Below are 12,824 nucleotides of genomic sequence, written 5' to 3' on the forward strand. Positions count from 1 at the left end.
TGTATCTGATGTTTATGAGCAAGCGTTTATTTATTTTTTAAATCATATTCACATTTATCTAAGCAACAGCATTGAGGTTATTGTAACACTGAAAATATGAATGAAGATAAAGGACAACAGTCTGCTGTTCTTGTGCATCAAGGGGAGAGATGGTGCAAGGTACTTCTTTCCCCTTCTAGTGTATGCGCCCAGGAGATAAGTAAAAGAGACACCTGACTCTGCCTTGAGTGCTAGTCTGTGGAATGTGGTAGCATGCCTGGCAGTGCATGAGGCATGGCCTGCTGGGTTGGAAGCAGGGTCAGGGATCAAGGCCCCATGTCTGCTAGCATCTTAGAGCTCATGCTGCTCCTTTCCCAAGTGGTGAAGGGAACACTATAACAGTGCTCCCTATAGCATTCCACCTGTGTCTGTCCTACACAGGTAGAATGCTGCAAAGCACCGCCACTTGATGGCTACAGCACCCACAAAATTGCTCTTGATAGCAATTTACCCTGCCCATACTAGGGGCTTGCACTGGTGAAGTTACTCCAGTGGCCTGAACCAGGGTGAATGCCCAGGTACAATGAGCCTTGAGCCCCTCTAGAGAAACTGGAGAAGTGATACATCAGCCTGAACTCTCCCAGTTCACTCACAGAGGACAGTCGATGTACATCAATGGACTACATTCTGCTTTCATTCATATCAGAGTAAATCTTGAGTAATTCCATCACTACCAGTGGTGTTTACTGTGTACACTAGTGAAACTTGACAGCAGAACATGGTCCAACAGCTTTAAGATAGGCCTGCCAGTTTCCTCCCAGAAATAATTCCATCCTCAAGTTCTTCAGAACAGCTTTCACTATCCCTAAAGGCAGTCTCTCTGTTAGGGTACGTCTTTACTACCCGCCGTATTGGCGGGTAGCAATCGATTGCTCGGGGATCGATATATCGCATCTCATCTAGACGCGATATATTGATCCCCGAACGCGCTTATATCGATTCCGTAACTCCACCCACCCGAACGGAGTTGCAGAATCGACAGGGGGAGCCACGGACATCGATCCCGCACCATGAGGACGGTGAGTAATTCAATCTTAGATACTTCGACTTCAGCTACGATATTCACGTAGCTGAAGTTGCGTATCTAAGATCGATTTTCCCCCTTAGTGTAGACCAGCCCTTAGTCACCCACTGAGCTTATTCCATGTAGCAGACGTAAGTAGTCCGGTCTATCAGTTGCTAATTTGCTGTCTGTCCCCTTTGTTTTTTCAAGCAAGGTGTCAGTGGACCACGTCCTTGTACTTTGGACTTCACCCATTCCAGCAACCAAGCCTCCAGGGGAGACCTCTTATATTACATTATTACAGTGCAAAAGGAAAGTTCTTAAAATATAAGTTATTTCATGTAAAATACTTTAGGATGCCTTGGAAAGAATGCCTGGAATTCAATGACATTTCAGAAAGAATTAGAATCTGTATACAAAACTTCTTTTTACTTAAAATGTTTCCTCTAGAATTACGTCAGTAGAGTCGCTATATTATTAATCTTGCTCTGAAGTGTACTACAAAGTGACCCAATTAAATTAATTATTTAAAACAATTAAAATGAAAACACAGCCCAAAGCCAATACCACAGAAACAGTGTATCGTTTTCAACTACACATGCTAAAGTATGAATCAGTTTATTTTACAAGTAACTGAAGAAGTGAGAACTGATACAAGAGTAAACTTTCAAAGAAGTATACAGGAATTTGACTGCAAGACTCCTATTAATTAGGATCTCATGTTTTAACACCCCCTCCATTTTAAAACTTACCCTGCTGTGTTTTGAGATAATTTGGAAAATAATGGATAACACTTCTGAGATCTGATAACTTAAATTCAATGGGGTTGTACAATGTATAGGTAGAATCTATTCCTTTTTTTTTTAAATTTTGTTAACTTCAGAGGTGTGAGAACCCTATTAACTTTTAAGTGTTGCATCTGGGCATAATCTCTGTGATTTAGATGCCAACAAAGGCCTAGGCATATTTCAAACAAGCAATTTATTTTGGTTTAAAATCAGTCCATGCATATACCCACATCCCCCTGCTGGGGCTTGGTTACCAGTACCACATGGACTTTTGCCTGCTATAAAGTGGGTAGTGGGCCACACACAACCTTTCCATTGGCCTTTGATAAATTTGTTTTCTATCAAATCAACAAAAATTGCACAGGGATGTTCAACAAGTGATTATTTTCATGCTGCAAAAATCTAGCTTGCTTATTTGTGTAAATAAAACCCTAAAGAGCAGCTGTCACAAGGTCAATGGTAACTGATGTTCACATACTTGGTGCTGCATGCATTAATTCTGTATTCATGTTCTTGACATCCAAATTGTTGTTTGAAATTTTCTAAAACATTTTAAAAAGGTATCAGTTAATGCAGACCCCGTTAGACTAATGTTTACTCTGGATTCTGGATGTTTTTATAATTATCTCTGTTGCCAGTTACTAAATGTTTATACAGTTTCTCCATACATGCTAAGCATTTTTAATGTGCAAGTAAAGTGATGCATCTGAACAAATATATACCAGTAGCTGGCCTGATCCAGCAGTAGCTCCAAGGAATTCCCTTTAACTTCAAGGGGTGTTCTGCATTCAGAACTGCTTCAGGATCATGTGTAGAGTTTTTTCTACATTCACAATTGTATATTGCTCCAACTTTTTATTTAAAAAATTCAAACTTCCAGACTTATCTGTTCAGAAATGAAAGTAATTTTTATATTAACACATACCAGGGGTTTAAATGAAAAGATAGAAAATATGTTTTGAGAAAGGAAAATAGCTATAGAGAAAAAGTCACCAGGGGACCCAGCTGTGATCCAGCCTTCCGTATAGCAGAATGCCTTCCAGATGTTGGCCCACTCTGTCACTGGTCCAGTAGGACACTGTAATCTTTAATCCTCTTTCAGGTCCCTTTGGCACCACTGCTTGACTTCTCTTTATGGATTCTAAACTTCTCCCAGTAGAATGTCACTGTGATACATATTTACAAAAGTCCCACTTTCTCGTTGGAGGTCTCTTATGAAAGTGCAAGCAAATGTGAAGATTGTGGAGGACAGAATCTTCCTACAATCTTGTTTCCAATCCATTGAGCAGCTGGGAAATATTTATTCATTCATTGGCTGCTATTGTAGCAGATACAGTTCTTTATATGTCCCTTACATGGTGATGTTGCTGTTCTCTTTACACTTCTTTATATTGTCCTAGAGAGAGAGCTGAAGAGGAGCAGTGCTTTAAGATACACAAGGAGAGCAGAGTTCCCAGGTACAGACACTGATCTTTTTTTCCTGGCTTTGCACTCACCTGGGGGAACAGGAGAAAGGTGGGCAGGTTTTGGCCCAAATCTGTCCTATATCTGAATTTAAACATCTGTAAAATACCTACCTACTTACCTCATCAGGGAGCAGTGGGAGCTTAATGTAACAATATTTTATCATTACATAACTCTTCACATATTCAGAGAGCTTTACAAAATGAATCCTCATTACATATCTGAGACCATCATACTTACCAGTCTCAATTTTACAGATGGAAAAACTGATATTTTTTGCTTCTGGGATATAAAGAGCTATGCAATTGCAAGGTGTCAGCACACACATTTAATGGCAGCATACGTCCACACCCACTGCCAGAGGAGGTTAATACAAACTGGGGTACATATGTTGTGTTACACCTGCACCATGCAAAAGAAATTCTTTATTAACCACACACAGATTCAACTCCCGAAATTGTCCATAAATCACAGAAGGAACACAAGCTGCCCATGTAATTTTCTTTTCATGAACAGGGCATATTGTTTTGAAATTACAACTACCTTATAATAGTCGGAACTTTGAATTTATCCACTAACTAACCAGTGTCCTTCAGGGTTATAAACATTTGTAGCAGATGTGTGTAAATATTATGAAAGTTCACTCAAAAGTATATAGTATCAGAGGGGTAGCCGTGTTAGTCTGGATCTGTAAAAGCAGCAAAGAATCCTGTGGCACCTTAGAGACTAACAGACGTTTTGGAGCATGAGCTTTCGTGGGTGAATACCCACTTCCTCAGATGCATGTAGTGGAAATTTCCAGGGGCAGGTATATATATGCTAGCAAGCAAGCTAGAGATAACGAGCTAGAGATCTACCCAGGACACTCCCTACACTAACACCAGAAGAAATCAACATACCCCTAGAGCCCCGACCAGGGTTATTCTATCTAATACCCAAGATCCACAAACCCGGAAATCCTGGACGCCCCATCATCTCGGGCATTGGCACTCTCACTGAAGGACTGTCTGGATATATGGACTCTCTACTCAGACCCTATGCCACCAGCACTCCCAGCTATCTCCGTGACACCACTGATTTCCTGAGGAAACTACAATGCATTGGTCACCTCCCAGAAAACACCATCCTAGCCACCATGGATGTAGAGGCTCTCTACACAACATCCCACACACAGATGGAATACAAGCTGTCAGGAACACTATCCCTGATGATGCCACAGCACAACTGGCTGCTGAGCTCTGTGCCTTTATACTTACATACAACTATTTCAAATTTGATGACAATATATATCTCCAGATCAGTGGCACTGCTATGGGCACCCGCATGGCCCCACAATATGCCAATATCTTTATGGCCAACCTGGAACAACGCTTCCTCAGCTCTCGTCCACTCACGCCCCTTCTCTACCTACGCTACATTGATGACATCTTCATCATCTGAGACTCTGGAAAAATTCCACCACGATTTCAACAGCTTCCACCCCACCATCAACCTCAGCCTAGACCAATCTACACGGGAGGTCCACTTTCTTGACACCACGGTGCAAATAAGTGATGGTCACATTAACACCACCCTATATCGAAAACCTACCAACCGCTATGCCTACCTTCATGCCTCCAGCTTCCATCCCGGACACATCACACGATCCATTGTCTACAGCCAAGCACTGAGGTACAATCGCATCTGCTCTAACCCCTCAGACAGAGACCAACACCTACAAAATCTCCACCAAGCATTCTCAAAACTACAATACCCGCACGAGGAAATAAGGAAACAGATCAACAGAGCCAGATGTGTGCCCAGAAGCCTCCTACTGCAAGACAAACCCAAGAAAGAAACCAACAGGACTCCACTGGCCATCACATACAGCCCCCAGCTAAAACCCCTCCAACGCATCATCAGGGATCTACAACCCATCCTGGACAATGATCCCACACTTTCACAGGCCTTGGGTGGCAGGCCAGTCCTTGCCCACAGACAACCTGCCAACCTGAAACATATTCTCACCCATAACTGCACACCGCACCATAATAACTCTAGCTCAGGAACCAATCCATGCAACAAACCTCGATGCCAACTCTGCCCACATATCTACACCAGCGACACCATCACAGGACCTAACCAGATCAGCCACACCATCACTGGTTCATTCACCTGCACATCCACCAATGTAATATACGCCATCATATGCCAGCAATGCCCCTCTGCTATGTACATCGGCCAAACTGGACAGTCTCTACGGAAAAGGATAAATGGACACAAATCAGACATTAGGAATGGCAATATACAAAAACCTGTAGGAGAGCACTTCAACCTCCCTGGCCACACTATAGCAGACCTTAAGGTGGCCATCCTGCAGCAAAAAAACTTCAGGACCAGACTTCAAAGAGAAACTGCTGAGCTTCAGTTCATCTGCTAATTTGACACCATCAGCTCAGGATTGAACAAAGACTGTGAATGGCTTGCCAACTACAGAACCAGTTTCTCCTCTCTTGGTTTTCACACCTCAACTGCTAGAACAGGGCCTCATCTTCCCTGATTGAACTGACCTCGTTATCTCTAGCTTGCTTGCTAGCATATATATACCTGCCCCTGGAAATTTCCACTACATGCATCTGAGGAAGTGGGTATTCACCCACGAAAGCTCATGCTCCAAAACGTCTGTTAGTCTCTAAGGTGCCACAGGATTCTTTGCTGCTTTTACAAAAGTATATAGAAAGGAATATTTTCTGTAAAGTCTAATCCTGAGAGGTGTAGAGAATTCTCATCTTTCATTGTCTTCAGCACTTCGCAGGATTAGGACCTAAAGGACCAAAATACCTACACAAACCTATGAAGTCAACTGGAAGTTTAATAAATGGCTAGCAAAACAACCTATTATATTCATGGCAAAATAACAAACAATAGGGGGCGGGATCAATCCTTAGTGAAAAATCTCATTGATTGGGATTGCAGCAGGATCCAGTCCTCTATCTGGGCAACATTTTTCCTGGAACATTTTTATATGTATCCACCATAAATCCCACTGTAGTAGCCTTATGCAGGCGAACATCAATTTCCTCTCCACATTTTCCTTAAAATACTTAATATACTGGGTGGGGATGAGATATTTATCGAAAGTCATTTAGCTGAATTGACAGTGAATTTATCTCAAAAGAGCAAGGCAAACAGAGCACTCAAAGCACCAGACACCTATTGCAATGGACTGGAGAGATGCCAGTTTGCTCTCACAATGTTCCTTGACTAAATTAGGCCCATATGTTTACATGGAATAAAATATTAACAAATGTCTCCCAAGGGCAGCCAATAGTTAGTGAAGGAGTGCATTAATAATCTAGACCCAAATTTAATTAAAGGGACAACCAGGACCTTAGCCAAAAAGATACTCTGGATTATTTTATTTTATATTTTCTAATAATGCAGGGTGTTTTATTCTAATTTAGTTCCTTGTTATCTTAATTAAATGTGGAGCTAAAAGGGACTTTGAGAAGTCATCAAGTCCAGTCCCCCCTCCGCCCCACCGAAGCAGGACCAAGTAAACCTAGGCCATCTCTGACAGATGTTTGTCCAACCTGTTTTTCAAGACCTCCAGTGATGGGGATTCCACAACCTTCACTGGAAGCCTTGTCATAAACAGATTGTTAAGGGTTAATATCTCTTGTACCTGTAAACGGTTACAAGCAGGGAACTGGACACCTGACCAGAAGACCAATCAGAAGACAAGATACTTTTAAATTTGGGTGGAGGGAAGCTTTTGTGTGTGTTCTTTGTCTGTTGTGTGTTCTTCTCTCGGAGGGTCTGAGAGAGACCAGACATTACTACAGGCTCTCTAAGTTTCTTTTCAAATAGTAAGTGAAAACAGGCGGTTTAGACTTTTTGATTGTTTTACTCTATTTGCAATTGTGGATCTGGCTGGTTAACTTTTATATGTGTAGTTGCTGGGAATATGTTGATTTGTATTGGTACTGGGGGGAAAGTCTCTTTCTGGTGTGTCTGTAAGCTATAGGACCCTGTAATATTTACATCTTGAAGTTACAGAGATAATTCTTTAATTTTTCCTTTCTTTTATTAAAAGATTTCTTTTTAGAGAACCTGATTGATTTTTTTTTCTCGTTTCCCTTGTTTTATTCCAGGGGATTGGGATAACTCATCAGGACGGGTGGGGGAGACGGGAGGGGGGAGAGATAGAATCTCTCTCTGTTTTCCTTGAATCTGTTTGCCTCTTTGTGGAAGGGAAGGGAGATGCTTCTCTGTATGGTGATTTAAGAGGTTGGATCAGTATCTCTCAGGATAGCCCAGGGAGGGAAATTCTGGGAGGGGGAAAGGTGGGGGAATTGTTTATTTCTCCTTGTTTTAAGAACCCAAGGGATCTGGGTTCTTGGGGTCCCCAGGGAAGGTTGGGGAGGTCAGAGTGCCTCAAAACACTATATTTTTGGGTGGTGGCAGTGCTATCAGATCTAAGCTGGTAATTAAGCTTAGAGGATTCAGGTGCTAGTATCTCATTTTCTGAACTCTAAGGTTCAGATCTGAGAGGGAATGCTATGACAAGCCTATTCCAGAATTTAACTATTCTTATAGTTAGAAAGTTTTTCCTAATATCCAAACTCAAGTTCTCTTGTTGCACACTAAACCCAATACTTCTTGTCCTATCTTCAGTGGACATGGAGAGCAATTTATAAAAGTCCTTAACATATTTGAAGACTTATCAGGTCCCTCCCAGTCTTTTCTCAAGACTAAACATATCTGGTTTTTTTTTTAACTTTTCCTCACTGGTCAGGTTTTCTAAACCTTCTATCATTTTTGTTACTCTCCACTGCAGTCTCTCCAATTTATCCACATCTTTCCTAAAGTGTGGCACCCAGAACTGGACACAGTACTCTAGCTGAGGCTTCAGTAGTGCTCAGTAGAGCAGGATAGATACCTCCCATGTCTTACATATGACATGCCTGTCAATGCACCCCAAAATTATATTAGTCTTTTCTGCAACTGTATCCCACTCTTGACTCATGTTCCATTTGTGATCCACTAGAACCCCAAGATCCTTTTCAGCACCACTACTGCCTAGCCAATTATTCCCCATTTTGTAGTTGTAAATTTGATTTTTCCTAGTGTGATACCCTGCACTGGTCTTCACTGAATTTCATCTTGGTAATTTCAAGCCAATTCTCCATTTTGTCAAAGTTGTTTTAAATTCTACTCCTGTCCTCCAAAGTGCTTACAACTCCTCCCAGCTTGGTGTCATCCACAAATGTCATAAGCACCCTCCACTCTATTATCCCAGTTATTAATGAAAATATTGAATAATACCAGACATGTATGAAAATGATAATAAAGTTCTTCTAATCATATGGTTCCAATTATAGTTGTTTTTAATTTAAAAAAAAGTTCTTGTTATAGTTTTCTTTCTTTGGACCACAAATCAGATTTTTGGTAAGAGAAATATGTATGAATTTAAGTAAGAAGTTGAATTTACATTAGAAAACTTGGCTTACATAGCCCACCATTTTGTCCCTCTACCAGAGTAACTAGGCTGCTATTTTGCAGTAATCCAATTAACTAACAATCTTGCAGTCCTTCTGCAGGGAAAACTCACACAGATGCTTTTAATAGGAATTTTCTGCAGCTTTGCAAAGACAAATAGCTCAACTTAAAAATCCACCATCAAAATTACTGGATGGCAGAAGCCATCTTCAGTCTGTCTTTGCTGGCAAAACGTTTCACAGTTTGGTGAGCTGCAGCTAATGATATCTTTCATTTGAGAGTCTATTTAAGTCCCAGACTTAATAAAAATTAGTGGAAGTTTGCCTGTGTGGACTTTAGGGTAGGGCTCATAACTGACATGCATCTCCATTGAGCCCATTCCTTTCTCCTGGGTTCATAGTATAACAGGATTCTAGCTCACACTTCCTAAGGTTGTGTCTGGCCCAGTGTCCTTTATGCTCTTAAACTTTCAGTTTGTTTTAGCTGAAGTCCAAGAATGCAAGACATGGCCTAACATTATAAAATATAACTATTTTGAGAATTCAAATAACATATTAGGTTTCTTTGTATTTAAACTTTACATTTCACTTCTTTAAAGACACCCCAACACCAGCCACCAATCTACTTAGTGGTCTGTCAGAGAGATACAACTTCAAGGATGATTCATAGTATTTGTCCTTAAAATAGTTTTTGGGTCTGGTTCATTGTAAGCCAAATCCAGAAGTGCTACTCAGTCTTTATTCAGGCAAATGGCCATTACTCAACCTCTCCTTGGCACACGTCCCCTCTCATTGGCCACATCCTTGGCATGCCCCCTACTGCTGCACCAGTTCTATATCACAGAAATCTTCAGCTGTCTGCTTAGAACTGATTTCTGGCATATTTGCATCACCAGAGCAGTGAAATGTGTAGCAGTAGTATGAGCCAGGATCTGGCCCAGAGTCTTTAAAGAAAAATATTCTTGAAATGCGGGAAACTGTCTTTATTTTACATACCAATTCTATTAAAGTTTATCAGAATTAAACCATAACTTCTTAGCTGAAAATATGCAGGTAATCTGGGCAGCCTCACGTGTCCTGCAACAAACTTGGTACAAAGCAGAGACCTTGCAACAATAGAAAAGATGCAATGAGTAGATCTTGTTTCCTTTAGTTTGCCGCTGGAGATTTCTTTTAGAATTGTGCCATTCTACCAGAGTTAGCCCCCGCTGACAGTGGGACTTGCTTGGTCCTGAGTACACGCATAAATCACCATCTCACTTTTCACCTTGCTCAAATCTTAGAAAGCTGATATTAGTAAACAAGAGCAGATACTGAATGTGTAATTGGCGTATGGCTGAGTTATTATGGGCCATATTCTGTTGTTAGTGACACACTGTTGTAAATATGTGTCAGTGGAGTTACAGGCTGGGGTCAATACAATTATTCCAGATTTACATTGTTCTGAGATACTTTTTGATGCTCACTAGCTGAGATAGGGGCATTAAACTGCCAGGAAAGCACTCAGATACATGGAGAAGGTTGCTGTGTAAAATCTGGGTAGATTAGATTAAAGAGACACCTTTGAAAATCCTAGCCTATTGGCTTGTGGGGGTTAGGCACTCAATCCCCATTTAACTTCCATGGCAGTTGGGTACCTAGCTCCCTTCGGCCCTTTTGAAAATCCCAGTTATAGGCAGTAACAAGACACCCTCCTCATTTCAAATTGCAGCTCTTTTGCTGATTATCTGACTCTGTTCCAAATGCAGTATCCTTTAATGAAAGCGATAAAACCTTCCCTGGTAGGTAGTGCTGGTAGTTAGCATCACAATTTGAAGCAAGGCCTCATCATTCTCCAACCTCCTAGCACCCACGTGAGGTCTTAGTGCTTAATTAATCTTCATTCATGTTCAGTTCCAGAAAATTGATTGGTAGTAGGACCTTTGAAATGTTTCACTTGTTAACTGAGATAATGGGCTGGGATTTACATCAAAGCAGAAGGATATTGACTATATTTTAGGGCTGCAAGTACTACAGAACAAAAGCTTCAGTGTAATCTTTTTGACAGGAATTACCATCCACAACCTAAAAATACCTGCACTTTCACATATGGAAATTTACTGCACTGCACTCATACTGAACTGAAAATATCAGTAAATAAGGGGGAAGGGAAAGTATGATGCCATTTCTGATTTTCTTAGTAATGGTGCTCATAACTATGGAAACCCAAGAGCTAGTTAAATGAAAATTGTCACTAACAAGCTGACATCTGTGCTTTGTTTTTGTGAATCATGTCACATGATATTTATATTTTCTGTTGGGTTTGGATTTGTCTACATTTGTGTAGGTGGCTTACTGGGAAAGAGCTATGTTTTAAGGCCAAAATATCTGAGTGGCTCTATTAACTATGGAGTGCCTCTAACTTTGTCATGTCCACTTCAAGACACCTAGGACCCAGGTTTTCATTGGTGCTGAGCCCTCACAGCCATTAAAAAAATCATCTCTAGAAACAGCAAGCCTAAGGGTGCATTATGATTGGGCTATTTTTTAAACGCATTGTGCCCAGCAGAATGAATCAGAAACTGAGTTTCACTGGGTCAGCCCTAGATATATTGGAAGTTTTTGGTTTCTTTCTCTAAGCCAACAAAAGGAATCTCCTAGCTCTTTGCCCTTTCCAGGCTTTTCACAATCAGTGTCTCTTTCTCCCACCTGGTAGCTTCTCTATCCCTCTTTGCTGCCTTTTCCTCTATTCCTCTCCTCTTTTCCTTTCTTGCTGTCTCCCCACCTTAGCTCCCCTATGATTTCCTCATTATTGTTTCCTCACTTCTTGGTTTCTAAATCTTTCTTCCTTTCCATCACCATCCATCTCCATCTCTTTCCTTTCCACCTTACTGGGGTAAAGAACTTTATTGTGGCCAGTCATCCTCCAGCTGCAGCAGGATAGTACTTCTGTGGAACAACTTATAAAGTCATAACACCACTCAGAAGAACAGCACCCTAGGTTGCTATCTATTGAGTCAATGCCTGAAGTCATTTCTGCAGTTGCAGTCTTCTGCATTCCTTATGTGTGATGCTCTGTTGGGATTATAGCCTTACTTGCATGTGGCTAGTTCCTGGAGAGCACATTTTCCAGCTGTCATTGAGGAAAAATATCTAGAAACGTTTTCATTACTAGATGGGAACCAGGAAAGGGAAGTGAAGGAGCTGTCAGAAATGAAAGAGCAGATCTGTGCATATAGCCTTAAACTCCAACATAAATTAAATACAAAAGATAAAAACTATCAGAACTACATGAAAACCAGGATTGCAGATCTAACAGAATCTAATCATAATCATAATCGTAAACAAAAAGTGCTAAATTAATGCTGGTGTAACTGTAAGGGCTTCAGATTTTTACATAGTTTGTGCTGCAAATTTCATGGTCAGATACTGAGGTCCTTTGAGTTTCACCTGAAAAAGGACTGAGTAGTAACTGAGCTAGGACCTCAGGATTTGACTGTCTATCATAGGGTTCTACACAGCTGCTCACCACCATATATCTGAGCACTGTCTACATGCAATCAATAGCAATAGCAAAGCCCCTGTTGGACTCCATGAAGTATGTGGCACATCTCCCTTTCAAGGATCACAACTCTGCTTGTGGTAGGATTTTTATTAATTTATTTTTGTAGGTAGATTATTTCAGGATCTCTCGCGCTCTCTCTCTTTTGTTTTGTTTAGCTAGCACTTTTTGGGCCAATGAGAGTATCAGCATTGCTCTAATGGTGGAAAGACCTTTTCCAAGAAGATTTTGCAGTATTTCCTACAGCTGGTCAGACTCTGGATTTGCCTACTCTCCCTCAGTTAGATCCCTTTAACTGAAAATGCTTCATTTCCCAGCCCTCATACAGTTTGTCCAGGGCTTTGGGATCTGCATCATTGCAGAGGATTGCTGTTACCTCAGTGGCTCATAGATTGAAATTCAGTATCTAACGTAGTGGAGGCTTGCACTATTAATTGACTAACATGTCTTGTAGTTAGTTTTATACATAAACTGAGATAGAAATATTTTGTTTACTTGTAGTCTATGGA

Source organism: Gopherus flavomarginatus, chromosome 14 (assembly GCF_025201925.1).
Source record: "Gopherus flavomarginatus isolate rGopFla2 chromosome 14, rGopFla2.mat.asm, whole genome shotgun sequence".
In the NCBI taxonomy this organism is placed as follows: domain Eukaryota; kingdom Metazoa; phylum Chordata; order Testudines; family Testudinidae; genus Gopherus; species Gopherus flavomarginatus.